Source organism: Momordica charantia, assembly GCF_013281855.1.
Source record: "Momordica charantia cultivar OHB3-1 chromosome 11 unlocalized genomic scaffold, Mcharantia_2.0 BLBB01000011.1, whole genome shotgun sequence".
NCBI lineage: Eukaryota > Viridiplantae > Streptophyta > Magnoliopsida > Cucurbitales > Cucurbitaceae > Momordica > Momordica charantia.
The window spans coordinates 21393430-21414616 of record NW_028275159.1 but is presented as its reverse complement, the minus strand read 5'-3'; the positions used below and the strand labels follow the sequence as shown (position 1 = coordinate 21414616).

The 21187-nt window shown below is 39.2% G+C and overlaps 1 long non-coding RNA gene across 2 annotated transcripts in view; it reads left to right on the top strand.

Annotated features, from left to right (window-relative positions):
* The first annotated feature begins 77 nt into the window (after positions 1 to 77).
* LOC148208316 (uncharacterized) overlaps positions 78 to 21187 on the top strand; it is a 34200-nt gene continuing 13090 nt past the window's right edge. Inside the window, exons 1-2 of one of the 2 annotated variants that reach the window (XR_015788998.1) lie at positions 78 to 297; positions 2560 to 2788. This is a non-coding gene — a long non-coding RNA (uncharacterized LOC148208316). Of the gene's footprint in view, positions 298 to 674; positions 2789 to 21187 lie in introns of those variants that run through there. The other variant, XR_015788997.1, reaches the window with a different exon arrangement.

Below are 21187 nucleotides of genomic sequence, written 5' to 3'. Positions count from 1 at the left end.
TTTATATATATATATATATTTAATTATAAATATATAATGATTTTTTTATCTTCAATCTCAGCCCCAGATGAGTTTTAATCCCATGATAGTAGGTTTAGGGTTTTCTCTTATTTTCCTTAATTTCACTCTCTCTCTACCTTTCTCTCAAGCCTCCATCGTCCATTTTCTTCCCTCACTCAACCTCTCCATCGCCGTCGGCCTTCACCACTCCCATGTTCGCCGGTCGTCGTCGCTCCCTCTCCTATTGCCGTCGGCCTTTGCAGCTGCAGCCCGCCGTTGTCGTCGAAGCAGCTTCAAGTAAGCACTTTAGTTCCTTCTTTTGTTTTGTATTTCAATAACATAGTTGCACATTATGAGATTTCAATTCTTTGAACCCTTACCTTTGAGATTAGAAAAATATATGGTAGAAAAAAAGGTAACAACCCGACAACCCAACCCGAAATATTTGGGTTGTGTTTGGTTGGGTTGACCATCAATTTTAGACCCATCGATTCCCACATATGGCTAACCCGAAAATTCGGGTTGTTCCCAAAAATACCCCTAACCTAACCCAACCCAACCCGTGAACACCCCTAGATGGGAGATTAACATTAATTGCTAGTGTGCTCCATTTTAAAAAAGGGTCATAAGGAATTTTTGGTGGGAGGGTGTTGAGGAGGGTGTGTTGGAATTAATTCATATGTGGGTAATAAATTAAAGAGTAATTATATTTGAGCTATTTAATGGTCATATTAGTGATCTTGATTATGGGCCCATGATTTCCCATTCATTGGTGTGACTGCTGAGTAGAAACCAGCCCATTAATCTTAGGGGATTATGGAAACCTAGGATTAACTTATAAATAAATGGTTATGGTCCTCAATACACTTTGAGTCTCCCGTTTCCCATCAAACAACGAGTATTGCCCATATTTGGTCTGAGTTGCATAGTTGAAGAATACCACAAACTACAACTACTTACAGATGGTTCCAGGTAATTCTAGTATCTTATAGATTTTTGTTCTAGAATTTTATGGCTTTTCTAGAATAATTATGAATTAGGATTTCTTTAATTTTTCCAATAGGGTGGAGAATGTCATCTTGTTAGCAAGGAGGTTGATTCTAAGTGGTATAAGAAATTTGAGAGAGTAAGGAATTTGCTCTCTTTGTCAAGTGACTTTGGTGCTTTCCTTTAAATCCTAATACTTTGCGATATAGGATCATTGAGAACGAGTATGGCTATGAGTTCGGGGTGGGAACAATTACCTGTGGCTGTTAATATTGATTTAATAACGAGTTTCTTGCTGTCATTTATCTTATTGGACATCTTTTACTTGTTTTATTTTATGGCCTATTCTTCTTAAAGTAAACCCAACCCATCTAAGTCTAGGTCTTGTTTGACCCGAAATTGACTTGGCTTCGCCAAAAGGCCTCATCTCTAGAAGCCTGGCTCGCGAGGCGTCCAAGGCTCCTTGAAAGTCTTTCGGGGATTACCAGTTCCGGAGGAACAAGACAATTCGATTGGCTTCACTCCTTCTAGTAATAGGACAAGTCCACTTCACAAGTCCATTGGGCTGCCAAAGGCTAGCACAAGTGAGCGAAATAAACGACTCGCACACACTCCCCTTCCAAAAAAAACATCCTTGTTCGTTTTTGTTTAAGACACCCGAAGGAGAAAAAGAATAGAGATAGAGGAGAGCCACTTTGAGAGAGAGAGAGAGAGAGAGAGATCAAGCTACCGCCTCTACCCACCTTCGATTCCATCGACGTCACCTCTCACCGTGCCATCGGGGTTGGGTAGAAATCGACGCTGCTGCCTGATTGAACAAAAAACGACGCCGCCGTCGGAGTGGTCGTGCAACCGTAAGGTTCTTTGGCGATTTTGTTTAGATCAGGACTTGGATTCGGGGTAGATCTAAGCGTTGAGGTTGTATCTCTCTATCTTTAATGGTTCTTAACTATTCTTGAAGAGATTTACATGTGTTTGAGATTGCTTCTCAAATCTCTTCAAGATTTTGAGTAGAAGCTTTCTTGAATCGTAAATCTTGACTCTCTATTTTAGGATTTCGATTATGTTTTTGTTGTATATGCCTATCGTGTAATTGTAGATTTGATCTTTGTCGTTAATAATATAGACTCGTAGGGATATTATCTTTGCAAAGTGGATGTAGGTCCTATTTTTATGACTGAACGACTATAAATTTTGTGTCGATTCTCTATTTTACATTACTGTTAATTGCTGGAAATTATCTAAAGAATAATTGAAACGTTTCTGTGATTATTCGCCTCTTAGTTAGCATTTGTAAATACTCTTTTAGACTATAAAGAACTCATTAAACAAGAAAATTAAGAAAATTGATTATAGAATTTATATAAAATTGTAACAATTGGTATCAGAGCTTGGTATTCTCTTTATTGTGTAATCTGCATTCTTTTATTGCCTAAAAAGTACACTGTTTTGAATTTTACAGCATTATTAATATTTTGTAAATTCTTGTTAATATTCTGTAAATTCTTGTTAATATTCTGAAAATTATTAGAATATTCTTCCGAGGTACTGTCCATTCTTGTTTTTGTGTAGGATGAGTACTAAGTTCGAAGTGGAACATTTTGATGGTAAAGAAGACTTTGGTCTCTGGAAAATCAAAATGATGGCCTTGTTAAGGCAACAGAAAGTTGACTACGTGCTAATGGATCCTAAGAAAATTCCAGCAAGTGTCAATGATGACGAATGATCTTAAAGAAAAGGATAGGGTGGCGCCACTTGGCAGATAGTGTCATACGCCAAATGCTTTGTGAGGACACTATAAGTAAGTTTTGGGAAAGGTTAGAAACTACATATCAAGTAGCATCCATTTCAAATAAAAAATATATAAAATCTAGGTTCTTTAGTTTTAAAATGGAAACTAATAAAAACATGAAAGATAACCTAGATGAATTTAATAAAATAGTATTTGAAATGGAGAATATTGGTGAAACCTTTTCTAATGAAAATCATGCAATTATTTTAGTAAATTTTTTGCCTGATAGTTATAATGATGTTAAGTCTGCAATGAAGTATGGTAAATATGATCTAACGTCTGCTATTGTGATTAATGTCATTAAAATGAAAGAGTTAGAATTGAAGGATAGTAAAAATAATAATAGCAAGTCTTTGTTTGTTAGTGAGAGATCAAATAATAAGAAATCCCATAATAGGGGAAGAAGTAGAAACAGATCGAAGTCTAGGGAGCCTAGTCATACGAGGTGTTATAATTGTAATAAAGAAGGTCATATTAGGAGATTTTGTTCCAACCTTAGGAAGAATGGGGGTGGTAACCATAACCAAAACCAAAAGGGTAAAGGGAAAGAGGATAAGGATGTGGTCAACCTCGGTGAGGAGTATGAGGAGTATGAGGAGTATGACCATGTCCTTATAGTGAGTGAGCCTAGTGAGGATGAAACATGGATCATCATATTGTTCTTTCCATATGACACCAAATAGGGATTGGTTAGAGAACTTTAAAACCGGTACGAGGGGTAAAGCTATGCTAGAAAATCGTCATTTTTGTAATGTAGAGGCTCAATGCACAATTAGGCTTAAACTTCATGACAGAAAAATTAGACTTTTAATCGGTGTTAGGTATGTTCCAGAGGTTAAGAGGAATCTAATTTCAACTAGTATGCTTAATAAACTAGAATATACCATAAAATTTGAGAGTGGTATAGTTAAAGTCATGAAGGGGATTATGGTAGTGATGAGGGGGTACCTTAGAGAAACTTTATATTCATTAGATGGTTCGGTTGTTACGGGGTCAAGTGCCTTAGTTAAAGAATGTGTTAGTTCTCAAATTACTCTTTGGCATAAGCGTCTAGGTCACATGAGTGAATAAGGGTTAAGTGAGTTAGCTAAACAAAACCTTCTCCCTATTAATAAAAATGTAGACTTAGACATTTGTGAGCATTGCATATATGGTAAATCCAAGAGATTCAAATTTGGGAAGGTTATGCAGGTAACAAAAAGAAAGTTAGAGTATGTCCATGCTGACTTATGGGGACCATCTAGTGTAGCTACTAATGGTGGGGCTAATTATTTTTTATCCATAATTGATGATTGCACTAGGAAAGTGTGGGTTTATATTTTGAAAAATAAATCTGACACTTTTAATAAATTTGTTGAGTGGGTAAATCTTGTAGAAAATCAAACTAGCCTAAAAGTTAAGAAGCTTAGAACTGACAATGGCCTAGAGTTTTGTAATCATGAGTTTAATAATTACTGTAAGTCTATGGGCATAGTTAGACACTTGACAGTTGTAGGAACCCCCCAATTGAATGGGGTTGCTGAGAGAATGAACCGAACTCTAATGGAAAAAGTGAGGTGCATGTTGTTTAATGCATAGCTTCCCAAGAGTTTTTGGGGTGACAGTATGCTACATAGTTAATAGGAGCCTCGCCACTGCCGTAGGACTTTAAACATCTCAAGAACTTTGGCAAGGTAGTCCCCCTGATTTCACACACATGAAAGTCTTTGGGTGTTTAGCTTATGCTCATGCAAATGAGGGAAAGCTAGAACCTAGGGCTAAGAAATGTGTTTTCTTAGGATATCCTGAGGGAGTAAAGCGATATAAACTGTAGAGTCTAGATGTTGATAACCCTAAAATCATAATGAGTAGAGATATGATATTTGATGAAAATCAAATGGGATATGTGGAGAACAAAATCGATAGTAGCCCTAGTGACCCTATAGCCATAGAAACTGTTTTAGCCCTTTCTAGCTCTACTTCACAAAATGATCAAGTAGTTCAAACACATATAAAACGTGATACTACTACTATAGAACAAATACATACACAAGAAGTACAGCAAGATGAGGAGGTAGATGATGAGAACTTAACTGATTACCAACTAGCTAGGGATAGGAAACGTAGGCCTATTAGGCCACCCAATAGATATGGGTATGCAGACTTGATATCCTATGCCCTAGTTGTAGCTAATGAGTTTGTAAATCAAGAACCACAAACTTTTAATGAGGCCATTAATGATAAGAATAGTGAGAAATAGTGGGCCGTAATGAAAGAGGGGTTTGATTATTTAAAGAAAAATAAAACATGGGAACTTGTTAACAAACCATTAGAAGCTAAAACAGTGAGTTGTAGCTAAAATAGTCTTCGGGCTTGGAAGCGTCAAGCTAGATTGGGCCTAATCGTTGGTGTCAATGGATGCGAGCCCTTAGGTGGGAAGATGAAAGTAGGGAAAAACCTATTGGAGATGAAGAGTAGCCCATAAAGAAGGTTAGTTGAGGAAGGATCTGATAAGTGTGGGGAAGAAATAACTGATTTAACGGCGGTGGATGTATGTCAACCCCGCCGAGAATTATGAAAATTGTATGTTCGAATGTTCGCGGATTGGGGAATCCGACGGCATTCCGAGGTAAATGTGACTTTCTGAATCACTTAAATCCCCAAATGGTGTTCTTGACAGAAACAAAGTGTGACAAGTATGTATCAAATAATTTAAAGATAAAGCTTCAGTTTGAGGGTTGCTTCTCTGTTGATAGTAGTGGTGCAAGTGGCGGGCTGTGTTTGCTGTGGAGCTCTGAAGTTGAGGTGTCGATTCGTTCGTTTTCCCCAAATCATATTGATGCGGGGGGTGAAGTGGAGAGGCTATGACTGGCGGTTTACTGGGTTTTATGGGCATCCAAATGCTTCGAAAAGAGATATCACTTGGGAGCTGTTGAAGTGAGTTTATAACAATGATGATTCAGCTTGGTTGGTTTGGGGGGAGGGGATATGAATGAGATTTTGTGGGAGGAAGAGAAAGAAGGTGGCTGTTCTCGTCGACCGTCTTTGATTTTGGCATTTCGAAATGTTGTGGATGATTGTAGGCTTATGGAGATGGAGGTGGACGATGTTCCATTTACATGGAATAATAGACGTCAAAAGGAGGAGCAAATCAGGGATCGGTTAGACAGATTCTTATGTTACGAAGCTTTTTCTTCCTTGTTTCATGTGATACAAGTCCACAATCTAGATTGGGCGCATTCGAATCATAGAGCCACAACAGTGGAGGTCGAGGTTTCTACGGCTAGGAATAGGCGAAAGGGAGGGCCAAAACCTTTTCGGTTTGAAGAATTTTAAGCTGACGTCCGGAGTGCAAAGATATTATTAAGTCTGGAGGTAAGTGGATACATGATGAAGTAAATGGTAGGTCAATCCAGTACCATCTGTCAGAGTCGGCCAAGGCGCTTCGGTTGTGGGGGGTAAGGAGGTAAATAATAACATATTCGGCCAAATTAGGAGACTAAGGAATATGAAAAGCCTTTTCCTTTGAACTTTTCGATAATTCAATCGCTGGAGGCAGATTTAGATAAGGCGCTGGAAGATGAAGAAATATTTTGGAAGTAGAGATCTAGAGAGAATTGGCTCTAATGTGGAGATAAGAATTCTAAATGGTTTCATAAACAGGCTACTCTGAGGAAGAAATGAAATGCTATTAGAGGAATTTGTCTCTGATTGGTGGTTGGCTGGAGAGAGAAGAAGAGGTAGCCGATTGTTTTCGTCACCTACTTTAAAGATATTTTCTCAACCTCCAGGCCGAAGGAAGATGTTATTGAGAAGGTGATTGAGGTGATCAACCCAAAGGTGACTCCAGAGATGAACTCAATGTTGATGGCTCCTTATGATAAGAAAGAGGTGGAGGTAGCGATTAAAGAAATGAATCCAACAAAACCTCCGGGTCCCGATGGCTTCCCTGCTCTATTTTATCAGCGTTACTAGAGTATGGTGAGGTCGAAGACAATGGAGAATTGTCTTGAGGTGTTGAATAATAAGCCCAGCCTTGAAGGGTTGAATGATACTCACATCGTGTTGATACCGAAGGTAAATAATCCTCGTTATGTCACTGATTTTCATCCCATAAGTCTATGTAATGTGATGTATAAGATAATTTCAAAGGTGCTAGCAAATAAATTGAAGCGTGTGTTAAATGAGGTGATTTCGGAGGCCTATTTGGCCTTTATTCTAGGGAGGTCTATTCATGACAACATAATTATTGGGCATGAATGTTTGCATTATATTATGGGTAAGAAGACCGGTTTGGATGGTTTCGCAGCCTTAAATCTTGACTTGAGCAAGGCGTACGATCGGGTGGAATGGGTATTTTTGGAGAAAATCATGGCGAAGTTGGGTTTTGCCGATGGATGGGTGGAGAGAATTATGATGTGCCTTAGGTCGGTGTCCTTTGTAGTGGTTGTTAACGGCAAGCCATATGGGACTTTTACTCCTTCTAGGGATTTGCGGCAAGGGGATCCTACATCTCTCTACCTTTTTTTATTATGTACTGAAGGCCTTTCTATGCTAATGAAGGAAGTGTTGAGTAGGAGGCATGTCAGTGGGGTTTCAGTGGTTGAGAATAATCCCGTTATCTCCCACCTTTTGTTTGCAGATGACAAGTTGATGTTTGTGAAGGCTTATGCGAGGGAGTGTAGTTGCCTTGTGAAAGTTTTTAAAGAGTATGAATGGGAGTCGGGGCAGTGTATAAATTTCGAGAAGTTAATGGTATGCTTTTCCCCGAACATAAATGAGGATAGACAGGGATATCTATAATCAATTCTGGGAGTTCGTTTAGTTAACTCTTTGGGAACATATCTTAGGCTGCCTTCGTCTTTTACAAGAAAGAAATCAAATGATTGGATGTTCCTTAAAAATAGGGTGTGGAAGTGCTTGCAGGGGTGGAAGCGAAGTTTCTTTTCCATAATAGGAAAGGAAGTTCTAATAAAGAGCATTGGCAAGCTATCCCAACTTATTTTATGGGGGTGTTTCGTTTACCAAAAGGTTGTTGTGATGAGTTGATGAGATTGTTTGCAAAGTTTTGGTGAGGGTCTTCTGACATTAAAAAGAAAATTCATTGGATGAGATGGGAAAATTTGTGTTGGCCAAAAGAGTTGGGTGGTTTAAATTTTCGAGACTTAGAAGGTTTTAACCAAGCGCTCTTGGTGTTTGACAGCCCTAGATCTCTTGGTTTCTAAACTGCTCCGAGCAAAATACTTTCCTAATTCTACCTGTTTGAAGGTTGAGTTGGGGTTAAGACCTTCATACTTTTGGAAAAGCTTTATTTGGGGAAGAGAGTTGTTGGTTAAAGGCCTCCGTAGGAGAGTGGGAGATGGAAAGTCTATCAGAGCGTTTAGGGATGGTTGGTTGCCTAGGCTGTCTACGTTTAAACCTTTGGTGGTGCCTCCTTTATCTCAGGACCTTACAGTTGCGGACTTTATTCGGTCGGATAGGAGTTGGGATAATAATATGCTTCAGAATCGGTTTTGTCGAGAAGATGTGGATATAATTAGAAGATTACCGCTGTGACTGATGTTGACGGAGGACGGGTGGGTGTGGCACTATGATAAGAAGGGGGTCTTCAATGTCAATAGTGGATATAATTTTTTTATGCATCTTAAACTAGAATCTTCATCACTAAATTAGGAAGCCACTAAAAGATCGTGGAGAAATCTATGGAAACTTAGTATTCCGCCTAAAATTAAGCATTTTATATGGAAAGCGATAAACAATATTGTTCCTACAAGATGCAACCTAATCTTGAAGGGGTTAGCTATTGAGGATGTTTGCCCTATGTGTGGTAATGGTGGAGAGACGATTGAGCATACCTTGTTGACATGCAAGCGGGCACGCGAATTCTGGGAAGTGTGTTCTCCTAAGGTGAGGCAAAGAAAAGTGTTGCATGGTTCTTTGATGTCATTTTGGGAGCAGTTGGGCGACGTTATGTCGTTAGGTCAACGGGAGGTGGTGACAGTGGTGTGTTGGGTGATTTGGAATGATAGGAATAAACGGATTCAGAATCAACAAATTTGAGAACCGAGGATGAGAGAGGAGTGGATTCTTACGTACCTTGAGGCTTTTCAAAAAACAAAGGTCTGAAGTAGTGAACGTCCATTAAAGGCTTTAAATCCAATGGAAGTTAGGTTGTCCGATTTGCCCAAAGAGTGGTTCCGGGTGATGGTGGATGCGGCGTGTGCGACTTCAGTGCCGGTGTTAGGGTGGGTGTTGCTGTGTAGAATGGAGAAAATGCCCTTCAGAGGCAATTGCGCTGATCCATGGAGAGGGGCAGAATAGAAATGAAGTGGGGGCGTGGGTAGAAGACATTTGCGTGGCAAAAGGCAGGTTCAGAGAAATTAATTTTGGTCACATTAATGGAAGTCGAAATGTGTTTGCCGATTTTCTGGCCAAACAGGCTTGTTATCGCAATATCTTTGGTGTATCGGAAGGGGTGTTTCCTCCCTGTTTTTCGTATACCTCATATGGAGGTGTTTTTCTCAATGTAACCCAATGTGGTAATTTTGGTTGATTAATTCAATTTTCCTTTAAAAAAAAAACAGTGGGTTGTAAGTGGCTTTATAAAATTAAAGAGAAGCCCGAAGATGAGAACAACCTTAGGTATAAGGCTAGGTTAGATGTTAAGTGGTTCACACAAAGAGAGGGAATATGGACTATGATGATGTTTTTTCTCCAGTCGTTTGACATACCTCTATTCGCATCTTACTTGCTTTTGTTGCCCATTATAATCTTGAGTTAGAACAAATAGATATTAAAACTGCTTTCTTGCATGGTGAGCTTGTGGAGACCATTTACATGGAACAACCTCCTGGATTTGAAACTCCTAAACAAGAAAAGAAGGTTGCCTCCTTAAAAGATCGTTATATGGTTTAAAGCAATCTCCTTGTCAATGGTATAAACGTTTTGACACTTATATGATTTCAATCAACTTTAATAGAAGTAAATATAATAGTTGTGTTTATTTTAAACAAGTTTTTAAATCTGATTTTGTTTATTTACTTCTATATGTTGATGATATGTTGATTGCTTGTAAATCTATGTATGAGATTAAAAAGTTGAAGGATCTTTTAAGTAGAGAGTTTGAAATGAAAGATTTAAGACAAGCAAAAAGAATTTTAGGGATGAATATAACTAGAGATCGTGTTAATAATAAGTTGTGTTTGTCTCAAAAGAATTACATAGACAGGCTAGTCAAAAGATTAGGTTTGCAAGATAGTAGGAAGGTTAGTACTCCTTTTGGAAAACATTTTAAATTGTCTTCTAATGATTTCTCTAAGACCCTCAATGATATTGATGATATGCTTGATATTCCTTATGCTAGTACTGTTGCAAGTCTTATGTATGCTATAGTATGTACTAGACCTTACCTTGCTCATCCATTAAGTGTTGTGAGTAGATTTCTAGCTAATCTTGGAAAACAACACTGGAATGCTGTAAAATAGATTTTAAGATATCTTGCATCTCATTCACATTTATGCCTTGTTTATGGTGGAGCAAATGCAACTGTTAATGATAATATAGACATAGAGATAGAAGGATATATGATGCTGATCAAGCGTCGAAGCTGAAAAAGAAAGAAAACTTTCTGATATCCCAACACTTGCCCCACTCAATCGAGATAAGGATACATTGCCAGGTCAGCCAAAGAGTCTCAACAACACTCGTGGAGAGCCAGCAGAGGCAATAGAAACTGTACCCCTACTTTCCGAAGAACAACAAGTTAGGATTGGTACACAAATGAGATAAAAACCCAAAGAGAAATTAATAGCATTTTTTAGAGGTAACACTGATATATTTGCTTGGTCACATGGCGACATGCCAGAAATTGATCCCCAGGTGATACTTCACCGACTCAATGTGAATCCAGATGCCAAACCTGTGATCCAAAAGCGAAGACCGTTCAACGCTGAGCGAAATCTAGCTATCTCCGCGGAAGTGACGAAAATCCTTAGAGCAGGATTTATACGCGAAGTGGATTATCCATAGTGGCTGTCCAACGTGGTCATGGTAAAGAAACCTAATGGGAAATGGCGAATGTGTGTTGATTTCACGGATCTCAACAAAGCCTGCCTAAAAGATAGTTTTCCCTTACCACAAATAGACCAATTGGTGGACTCTACGGCCGGTCACGAAATGTTAAGTTTCATGGACACTTATTCTGGATACAATCAGGTACGAATGTACGAGCTTGACCAGGAGAAGACATCTTTCATAATAGAACGAGGACTCTACTGTTACCGGGTCTTGCCCTTCGGCTTAAAAAACACTGAAGCAAACTATCAAAGGTTAGTAAATAAGATGTTTGCACCTTTAATTGGCAAGAATATGAAAGTCTATGTGGATGACATGCTGGTAAAAAGTCGACTCTCAACCCAGCATGACAATGACCTAGCAGAAGCTTTTAACATCCTATGAAAATACCATATGAAGCTAAACCCCAACAAATGCACTTTTAGGGTATCTTCCGGCAAATTTTTAGGATATCTGGTTCATCAGAATGGGATTGAAGCCAATCCAGACAAAATTCGAGCAGTTATGGAGATGGCATCGCCCAAGACATTACGCCAAGTTCAAAGCCTTAAAGGAAGAATCGCGGCGTTAAATCGATTCATATCTCGAGCCACCGATAAATGTTTGCCATTCTTCAAGATTCTTAGGAGAAGTGGTCAGTTTGAATGGACCGACCAATGTGAGAAGGCATTCTTACAACTTAAAGAGTACCTTAGTCAGGTACCTTTGTTGGCAAAACCTTCCCCAGGAGACGAGTTATTTCTATACCTCGCCGTCTCAGAAACGGCAGTGAGTTCGGCCCTAGTCAAGGAAGAAAATAGACGCCAGGTACCTGTGTATTATACTAGCAAGGCACTAGTCGATGCTGAGATCCGCTACCCGTCCATTGAAAAAATGACACTAGCATTAATAGTGGCAGCCCGACGACTGAGGCCCTGTTGCCAGGCCCACACCATCCACGTACTTACAGACCTTCGGCTGAAACAGGTTCTTCACAAGCCCGAAACTTCGGGACGATTAATAAAATGGACCGTGGAACTGGGAGAATATGACATACGATATAAGCCTCGAACAGCTGTTAAAGGGCAGGCAATCGCAGACTTTATTGCTGACTTAACTCCTGACTTAACACCACAAAGTGAAGATATCGCCCTTGGCACCTATAATAGTCACTCAGCAGATCCAGAGCTATGTACAATCTATGTAGACGGATCCTCAAAAGGCCACCTGCCAAAGAACGCATGGAAGTTGCTTTAAGATTTGGGTTCAAAACTTCCAACAATGAAGCTGAGTACGAAGCCTTAATTGCCGGACTCCAAGTATCACGAGGACAAGGTGCCAAACATCTGCTTGTCCATAGCGATTCCATGTTGGTCGTTAACCAAGTTAGTGGAGAATATCAGGTAAAAGGAGAAAAGCTAAATGCCTACAAAAAATAGGTACAACAATGTTGGGATTTTCTCTACCTTTAAAAAGATTAGAGATTCGTGCAAGTGCACACGGTCACAAGTAATACTCGAAAGTAATCCAAGGTCGAATCCTCAGGGACTTGTTGCTTTTCAAAATCAAGTAATGCAGTGAAATAGTTCAAATATGCAATTATGATTTAGGAAGAAAATAATGGTGAAATGTTGTTGTTTGGGGTTTTAACTATCAAGCAATTTAATGAAACTCAACCTCCTTGTCTCCTACCTTAGTTTTGATACAAAACATGGAAAACACACTATGTTGGGAAAATGCACCAGGCGCAATTTCTGACTTTTCTTGGGATTTGAGTTCTACTCTTTCACTACCACTTTTGGTTGCTGCAGAGGCTAGGGTAACCTACAATCATATTCCTATGTGTGATTACAATCCTAGAGAATATCTACCAACTCATTTGCATTATGGGTCAGAGGGCCTATTCCTAGGACCATATTTTATGCGCTTATTCCTAAGTCACATCCCATATTGGTTTCCTATTATTTTACCTAACTCACCTTTCCCATGGTTGGGCTTTAGTGTATAAATCAAGTTTCCACTGGCCAAATGGAAAAAAGACGTAAAGCGAAGTTTTTAGAAACCAACCCAAAAAAGTGCCAGGCGCAATCTGGCCAAAATCCCGAGCGTGCTGAAAATTAAATCATTTGACTAAGGCATTCCACAAGGAGGTTGATAACTAATTTAGAACATAATTAAATGAAACTAAATGCACGAAAACATAAAGAAAGTATTTTTCATTGAATTTAAATGAATAAATAAGCCGTACAAGGAGTTCTAGCTTAACCCTCTTCTCTCTCGAGCGTGAGGGGAGTTAAAACTCGCTAAAGAACTTTAAAATAACAGAATGAACAAAGAACGGAAGTAAGAAACTGAATTAAAAGCACTACGAAAGGTAAAAGGGTGAAAAACAAAGAAATGAACAACTAGAACATGAACATAAACCCTAAAAACATGTTCTACAACTAGAGAGAATCTAAAAGAAGATGAAATGAAGCTTGGAAGGGATGATTTGCTGAGGGATGGATGGCCTCCTTTTATAGCACCATAGGTTGGTTGAAACTCCCCTCCATTTTAGGTGCAAAAGGGTTGAGATTCACCTAATCACCTCTCTTGGACTTGGACTCACGGTTTTGAACATGTGGGAAATGTCCTCCTTGCCCTTCATTAATCAAAACGTGCGTTTTGACAAATTGCCCTCCAAAAATGCACCAGGCGCAATTCTGCAAAAGATAGAATTCTGTTATTTTCTTCCAACTTTGACCGTATTTATCTCATATTGTTCCTAAAGTACCATAGTTTGACTTTTATGTATAAATAATCTATGTATGTTCTACTTTAAGAATATATGGTCCTTTTTGGCAAATAATAATGGGAAATAGGTCAAAAACGTGGTCAAACAGGGCTACCGACACATGTTTTTGCAGTAAAAAGTCAACCCTAACACACCCCCAAACTTAGCCATTTGCTTGTCCTCAAGCAAAAACAACAACAACAGGTCTAAAACAATCAACATGCTAGAAATATGAATGATCAACAATCCAAATGTTTTTAGTAAATGAATCATATAAGTCTCAGGAAAGTCTCCACAAGCTAAACGTCCTAACTTTACTCTCAAGCCAACAACCATAAACCATCATTTGTTTTGAAAATAAAAACGATTCTAAATCTTCTTTTTTTCTAAAACACAAAACTCTTTTACAAAACCATGGAATATGCACACTTCCGTTTTTATTCAAAAATTTTAAAATCAAGTGGACCGGCTACTGGCCCCTAAGGTTTTCAACACACTAACATCGGTTTCAAACCACAGCCACTCATAGAAACTTGTTAGGTAGCAACCCGGCATAAAATGATGTCGACAATGGTTTTCACGAAGTTACCTTAATATGTAGCTACCACCCTCCAAGATGCTAACGCCACCCATTTAAACAAAATGAATGTCTATAGTGGGACTCGTGAAAAAGTAAGTGCATTTTCTTTCCTCTCATCTTTCTTACCACTCTTTTCTTACTCTCACTTTTATTTTTCTTTCCCCCACTCTTATTTTCACTCATGACACTTTTTTGACTTGCTTTTCTTCTTTGGACTCTTTTTCATACTCTTTCTTTCGAAAAAAATTTTCTTGCATATGACTCTTTTATTGCTTGCATTTTCTTTCTTGACTCTTTTTCCAAAACATAAAATGCATTTTCTTTCTTGAAACAAAAAGACACACCGTCTCACCCCCCCCCCCCCCCCCCCCCCCCCCCAAACTTAAGGGAAACAGTATCCTCACTGGGGAAAGAAATTTTGAGAGATGCAAAATTTTGGCACAAAAAGGACAAGGACTTCCAAAGCAATGAAAAAGTTAAGGTTTTAAAACAAAAAGAAGCAGAACACAGTTTTATAACCAAAACAAAAAGACTGGAAAATGACTCATGGCTTGATCATAAAACTAGGAAATCTAACCTATTCATGCCTTTAAGAATCCTCATTGACAAGATACAAAAACAAAGAACAAAGGAAAGCATTTCATTAAAAAAATGAACATGTTGGTAATCTTAGAAAAGATGCATTAAAGAAGCTAAGGACAAGCTAGTAGTTAGAACAAGGAAGCATGCAAGCTTGAACTTTAAACATATTCAAAAACACACTTTATAAACATTCCTAACAGCACAACATCCCAACACTAACCTAAAACAAAAACTAAACTAAACAACCTATCATGCAAACTAAACTAAACAATCTAACATACAAAATGAAGATCAAAATATCAAAACAAAAAGAGGGAGATACTCCCCTATTCATCATCGGAAGACTCATCGTCGTTGGAATCGGTAGGAAGACGGAAAGAAGATGGTAAATCGGCCGCCAGCTCATCGGGGAAAGAAGGTGCTTCATCACTGTATATCTTTTTAAGGAAAGCACATGTAGCACGTTGAGTGACTAACAAAAGCTTATACTTGGGGCTAAGCTCGTCATACTGCTCCCTAGTCACCACCCCTCGGGTCTCGGGATCCGTGGCGGTAATGGGAGAATCTTCCTCTCGAACAATGGAATATTCCCGAACTTTTCTTAGAGATGTGAAAGGCTTCTTGGGTATCACAACATTGGCATCAGTGGCTTCCACTCCCGCCTGCAAGCATAACTCAGTTATTAGTCCAGGAAAAACAAGTGGGCCTACCATTTTCTCCGAGCAACTCCGTATCTCATTTCTTATGAGTTCCCCAAAGTTGAACTCAACGCCCTTCATGAGAATGTACACCATCATCGCCCTATTGCGCTTAATGGAGGAATCGTGAGATGTGTGTATCAACCGGTTCTTCACCACATACATCCAAACTGTCGCTTGCTCATTAATGTCAAGGGGCTTTAAGGAAAGCTTCCCCGTGGTTGAGATAGTCCATGTCTTATGTGGTTTACAAATAAGTCTACGCGCCTCCGCCACTTGCTCGTCCGATGGATGCACCAAAATTTCATTACCTATGGCATTAAAGACATTCAACAAACCATAGTGAGTATTAATAATGGAAGGCGAGAATTTTACCACTTTACCCCATACTCTCACTACATCCCCTCGGTGTGGGTTGATGGCAACGTAAAACTCTTTCACCAAGTCTTCTGATACACGTGTAATGGGGGCAAACAATGTCTCCCAACCATTCTCCACAAGCCTCCTCCTAACATATTCCGGCACCGGCTCTTGGACCTCATCAAAACCTCTCTCAAGGAGGATATCACGTGTTGTGAAGGTGGGCCTTCTCACCTCCAATCTCACCCTTTTTACTCTTGATGGTGTCTGCTCGGTAGAATCGGCATCCTCTTCATTGGCCTCCTCAAGTGGCTCTTTTGCCCCTCTTTGCACCCTAGCCCTCTTGGCTTTTTTAGATGGACCGGCCTCGGCTTCTTTTTGAGCAGCCAAACGTGCTACAGCGGCACGGGTCCTAGGCTTAGAAATTGCGCCTGGCGCAATTTCCTCCACTTTTTTCTTCTTTTGTGTTTTCTTCACCACTTCGGTCAAGCTCACCTCCTCATCTGAAGTCTCTGTATTAGGAACAAAGTTTGGGTCAGAAAAATTCAAACTCGACAAAGAAGGGGTCTTACCTTGTGAAGAAGAGGAAGATGATTCCGCCATGGCCTCACTAGGGACATCCACAGGACCGGATGTGCCTTCTTGCTCTTTTGTAGAGGGCTCCTCATCAACTTGCTGAGATTCGTGCACCGGAGTTCGTACTCTCACTTCATATTGGAAGATATCGTCATTGTCTTCCTCGTCCTCAAACTCGTCTCCATGCACTTCTTGGGGTAATTCTCCAAAATCTTCATCTTCTCTATCAGCATTCAATTGTTCTTGTGCTGCCCCACTATTTCCATCATCCTCGAATGGATCCTCTCCCCTTGCTTCATTCAACGCCACCAAAATTTCGGCAATTTTCGATGTTGTCCTTTCCTGTTCTAAATCATAAAAAACTAGGGTTTTTTAGTCAAGATAGGAACTGGAAAAGATGGAGACAAAATACCTTGTAGAGTGGCCGGTGGAGTCTCGTCCATAATTGCGCCAGGCGCAATTTGGCATTGAATTTCGACCGTGGCTGAATCTGAATGCTCCAAGGGCTCCGTGTCGTGTTCTGAATCCCCACTACCCTGTTCTTGACCTTCAACATGCACAACAACAATAGTGGAAAGAGGGGGAGGGATAGACAGTTCTAAAGACTCGGAAACGAGGTTATCTTGAGAAAGATTCATCCTACGACGTGTACTCATGCTATTTAACTCAAGTTGAATCTCCTCACTCACTTTCTTTGAGTTTTCCATGAATTCTTACCATTTTATGTTTAATTCCTCAATTTTCGCGTAAACCCTCTCATTCTCTTTGTCCCTAATTTTGTTATTTTTAGTGAACATCTTCGCCCTCTCTTGAAGTCTAGCTATTTCTTCATCTAAAACAGCACCTTTTTCCTCTAAAGATTGATTTTTTCGAAGATAGACTTTATTAACTCCTCCTAATTTCTTCTCACTACGATCCTCTTTATTAACCCTAGCATCCTTAGATTCCATAATAATTTTTTCAGAATTTGTACCACCTAAGGATTGATTTCTCCTAGGGTTCATTCTTATAGCTTCCTCATATGTTCTTCTTTGTTCCCTAGGATCAAAAACTAACTTTTCATGAGAAATCCTAGGAGGTTCAAGAGGAATCATACCCGGTTTGGTTGGTGGAGGCAACAACACTCTTCTTTTCCTTCTCTTTGTCGTGTGGCTTGGAGGAAGATGAACCTTCCATGGTTCTTGAGTTTGCTTCACGATCAACAACGAAAATCCCTCCAATAAACCCTAAAAGTGCCGAAAAAGAGAGAGATGAAAGAGACTTTGAGAATCTTTGAGATTTCTTGAGAGAAGATTTGAAAACAAGTGAGAAAATTATGGTAAAAATCGTGAATGGGGTGTTTTCAAATTCTAGGGCTTTTTGTTTTATGTTTTAAAAGCTATTAAAGACATAATTGGGTTTAAAATTGGGCCTCTTTTTGATTTAAAAACAACCCAAAGCCCATTTAAACATAACTCACATAAAGCCCACGAAAGCCCTAATCCATAACTCAAAAAAATCGAAATTGTCTCTTAAATTGCGCCTGACGCAATTTTGACGTGGGTCAGATCTTGATCTTGCAAAATTCAAATGCAAAAACAAAAATTAGATTTGGAATCTACACCAAGAAGCCTTAAAGAAAGTGTAAAAATTTTGTAAAAAGAAAACAAAAAAATATTTTACATAAAAACGCCCCCAAACTGTCCGAGGGATTGTTTCCACTGTTTTCTCATGGGTCTTTCAGTATTACAGAGGTTTTACCTCTATCAATATACTCGTCATAATATTTCTTGACCCGATGCCCATTTACCTTAAAGATATTACCTTTAGAACCCTTTAAATCCACTGCTCCATGTGGATAAACATGTTCAACTACGAATGGCCCTGACCATCTAGACTTAAGCTTACCTGGAAACAACTTTAATCTAGAGTTAAAAAGCAAAACTAAGTTTCCAGGTTCTAAATTCTTGTCCATTATCTTTTTATCATGCCACTTCTTAGTTTGTTCTTTGTACATCTTGGCATTCTCATAAGAAAACTGACGAAATTCATCCAACTCATGTAACTGGAGCAATCTCGCTTCACCTGCAGCAACATAATCAAAATTTAGTTTCCGCGTAGCCCAATATGCTCTATGTTCTAATTCTAATGGAAGATGACATGCTTTACCAAAAACAATGCGATATGGGGACATGCCTAATGGAGTTTTATAAGCAGTTCTATACGCCCACAAAGCATCATCAAGTTTAATAGCCCAGTCCTTCCTATTTACATTCACAGACTTCTCTAAAATTGATTTTATTGCCCTATTTGATACCTCTGCTAGTCCATTAGTTTGTGGGTGATATGCAGTAGCAATCTTATGGTGAATGTTATACTTTTTAAGCAAATTACTTACTGCTCTATTCAAAAAGTGCGTACCCTCATCACTAATCAAGCATCTAGGTGTACCATATCTAGTAAAAATAAACTTTTGCAAGAAGAGAGAAACTACCTTGGCATCGTTAGTAGGGGTGGCCAAAGCCTCAACCCATTTCGAGACATAATCAACAGCCAAGAGAATGTAATTCTTACCGAATGAAGGTGGGAACGGACCCATAAAGTCGATGCCCCAAACATCGAAAAGTTCAACTTCCAATATTGGGTTTAAGGGCATCTCATGCTTCCTTGTCAAGTTACCTGATCTTTGATAGCGGGTCACATCCTTGAGTGAATATATGAGCATCTCGAAATAGAGACGACCAAAAGAAACCACTTTGGAGGACCTTTGCTGCAGTCTTACGTCCAGCAAAATGCCCACCATATGATGATTTGTGGCATGCCTCTAGAATCTCCTTCTGTTCATGCCCAGCAACACACCTACGAAGAATATTATCAGGTCCTAGTTTAAACAAGAAAGGTTCATCCCATCTATAAAACCTGACATCATGAAAGAACTTCTTTATTTGGTGCTTACTCAGATCATTAGGAATTATTTTGCTCACCAGATAGTTCGCATAGTCAGCATACCAAGGGACTTCAGAAATAGCTAAAAGATACTCATCCACAAAATGCTCTTTAATCTCACAACTATCATGCTGCAAAGAAGACTCTAGCTTAGATAGATGATCCGCTACTTGGTTTTCTGTTCCTTTTCTATCTTTTATCTCTAAGTCAAACTCTTGTAACAACAAGATCCATCTAATCAACCTAGGCTTAGCTTCTTTTTTAGCAAACAAATATTGAAGTGCAGAATGATCGGTAAACACTATCACTTTTGTCCCAATCAAATATGAACGAAACTTATCAAATGCGAAAACAACAGCCAAAAGTTCTTTCTCAGTCACCGTATAGTTCAACTGACTACTATTCAAAGTTTTACTTGCATAATAAACATGATGAAGAATTTTACCTTTCCGTTGACCCAACATCACACCTACAGCAAAATCACTTGCATCACACATTAGTTCAATTGGCAAATTCCAATATGGTTCAATTATGATAGGTGCTAAGCTAAGTGCTTTCTTAAGTGTCTCAAAAGCTTTCAAACAATGTTCATAAAAAACAAAGGGTCGATCCACTTCCAACAACTGACACAAGGGCTTAGAAATTTTTGCAAAATCTTTTATAAAACGGCGGTAGAAACCCGCGTGTCCTAAGAAACTTCTAACACCTTTTACAGTTGTAGGAGGGGGTAGTTTAGCAATCACATCTATTTTAGCCCTATCGACCTCAATTCCTTTTTCTGAAATTCTGTGACCTAAGACTATACCTTCACGTACCATAAAATGACACTTCTCCCAATTAAGCGCAAGGTTAGTCTCTTCACACCTTTTTAAAACATTCTCTAAGTTCTCTAAACAAACATCAAACGACTCACCAAACACAGAAAAATCATCCATAAAAATCTCTACCGTGCTTTCTATCATGTCTGAAAAAATAGCGGTCATGCATCTTTGGAAGGTAGCGGGAGCATTACAAAGACCGAACGGCATTCTCCGGAATGCAAATGTCCCACAGGGACACGTGAACGTGGTCTTTCTTGGTCCTCCGGAGCTATAGTAATCTAGTTGTACCATGAATACCCATCGAGGAAACAATAACATTCCTTCCCTGCAAGACGATCAAGCATTTGGTCAATAAAGGGTAATGGAAAATGGTCTTTTCGAGTTACCTTGTTTAACCGACGGTAGTCCATACACACTCTCCAACCAGTCACCGTTCTAGTTGGGATCAACTCGTTGTCGTCATTTGTAATCACCGTCATACCACCCTTCTTGGGAACGCATTGAACCGGGCTAACCCAACTGCTATCCGAAATGGGGTAGATCACTCCAGCATCTAACCATTTTATGATTTCCTTTTTGACCACCTCTTTCATTTTCGGGTTAAGCCTCTTTTGGCATTCGATAGAATTTGTGACTCTGTCCTCCAGGATGATTTTGTGCATGCAAAATGTAGGGCTAATTCCTCTTATGTCCGCTATGGTCCATCCAATAGCCCTCTTGTACTTTGATAAAACCTGCAAAAGCAAAGATTCATGTTCATTAGACAAATATGAAGAAATGATAACGGGCAAAGTATCGTTTAAACCCAAATAAGCATATTTTAAATGAGAAGGTAGGGGTTTCTTTTCCAATTATGGAGGTTCAATGATGGAAGGTTGCAAGGCCTTCAAATCCGCTATTGTCTGCTGCAAAAACTCAAAACGCTCAAGTTGGGGCAAAATTGCGTCAGGCGCAATTTTGGATTCTTTTTCTGCAGCCTCCAAATTTGCTTCCAAGTCTTCCACCATCATTTGCTGGAGTTCCTCCATGATTGCTCCTATTGTAAAGCACTCCTCGACTTCA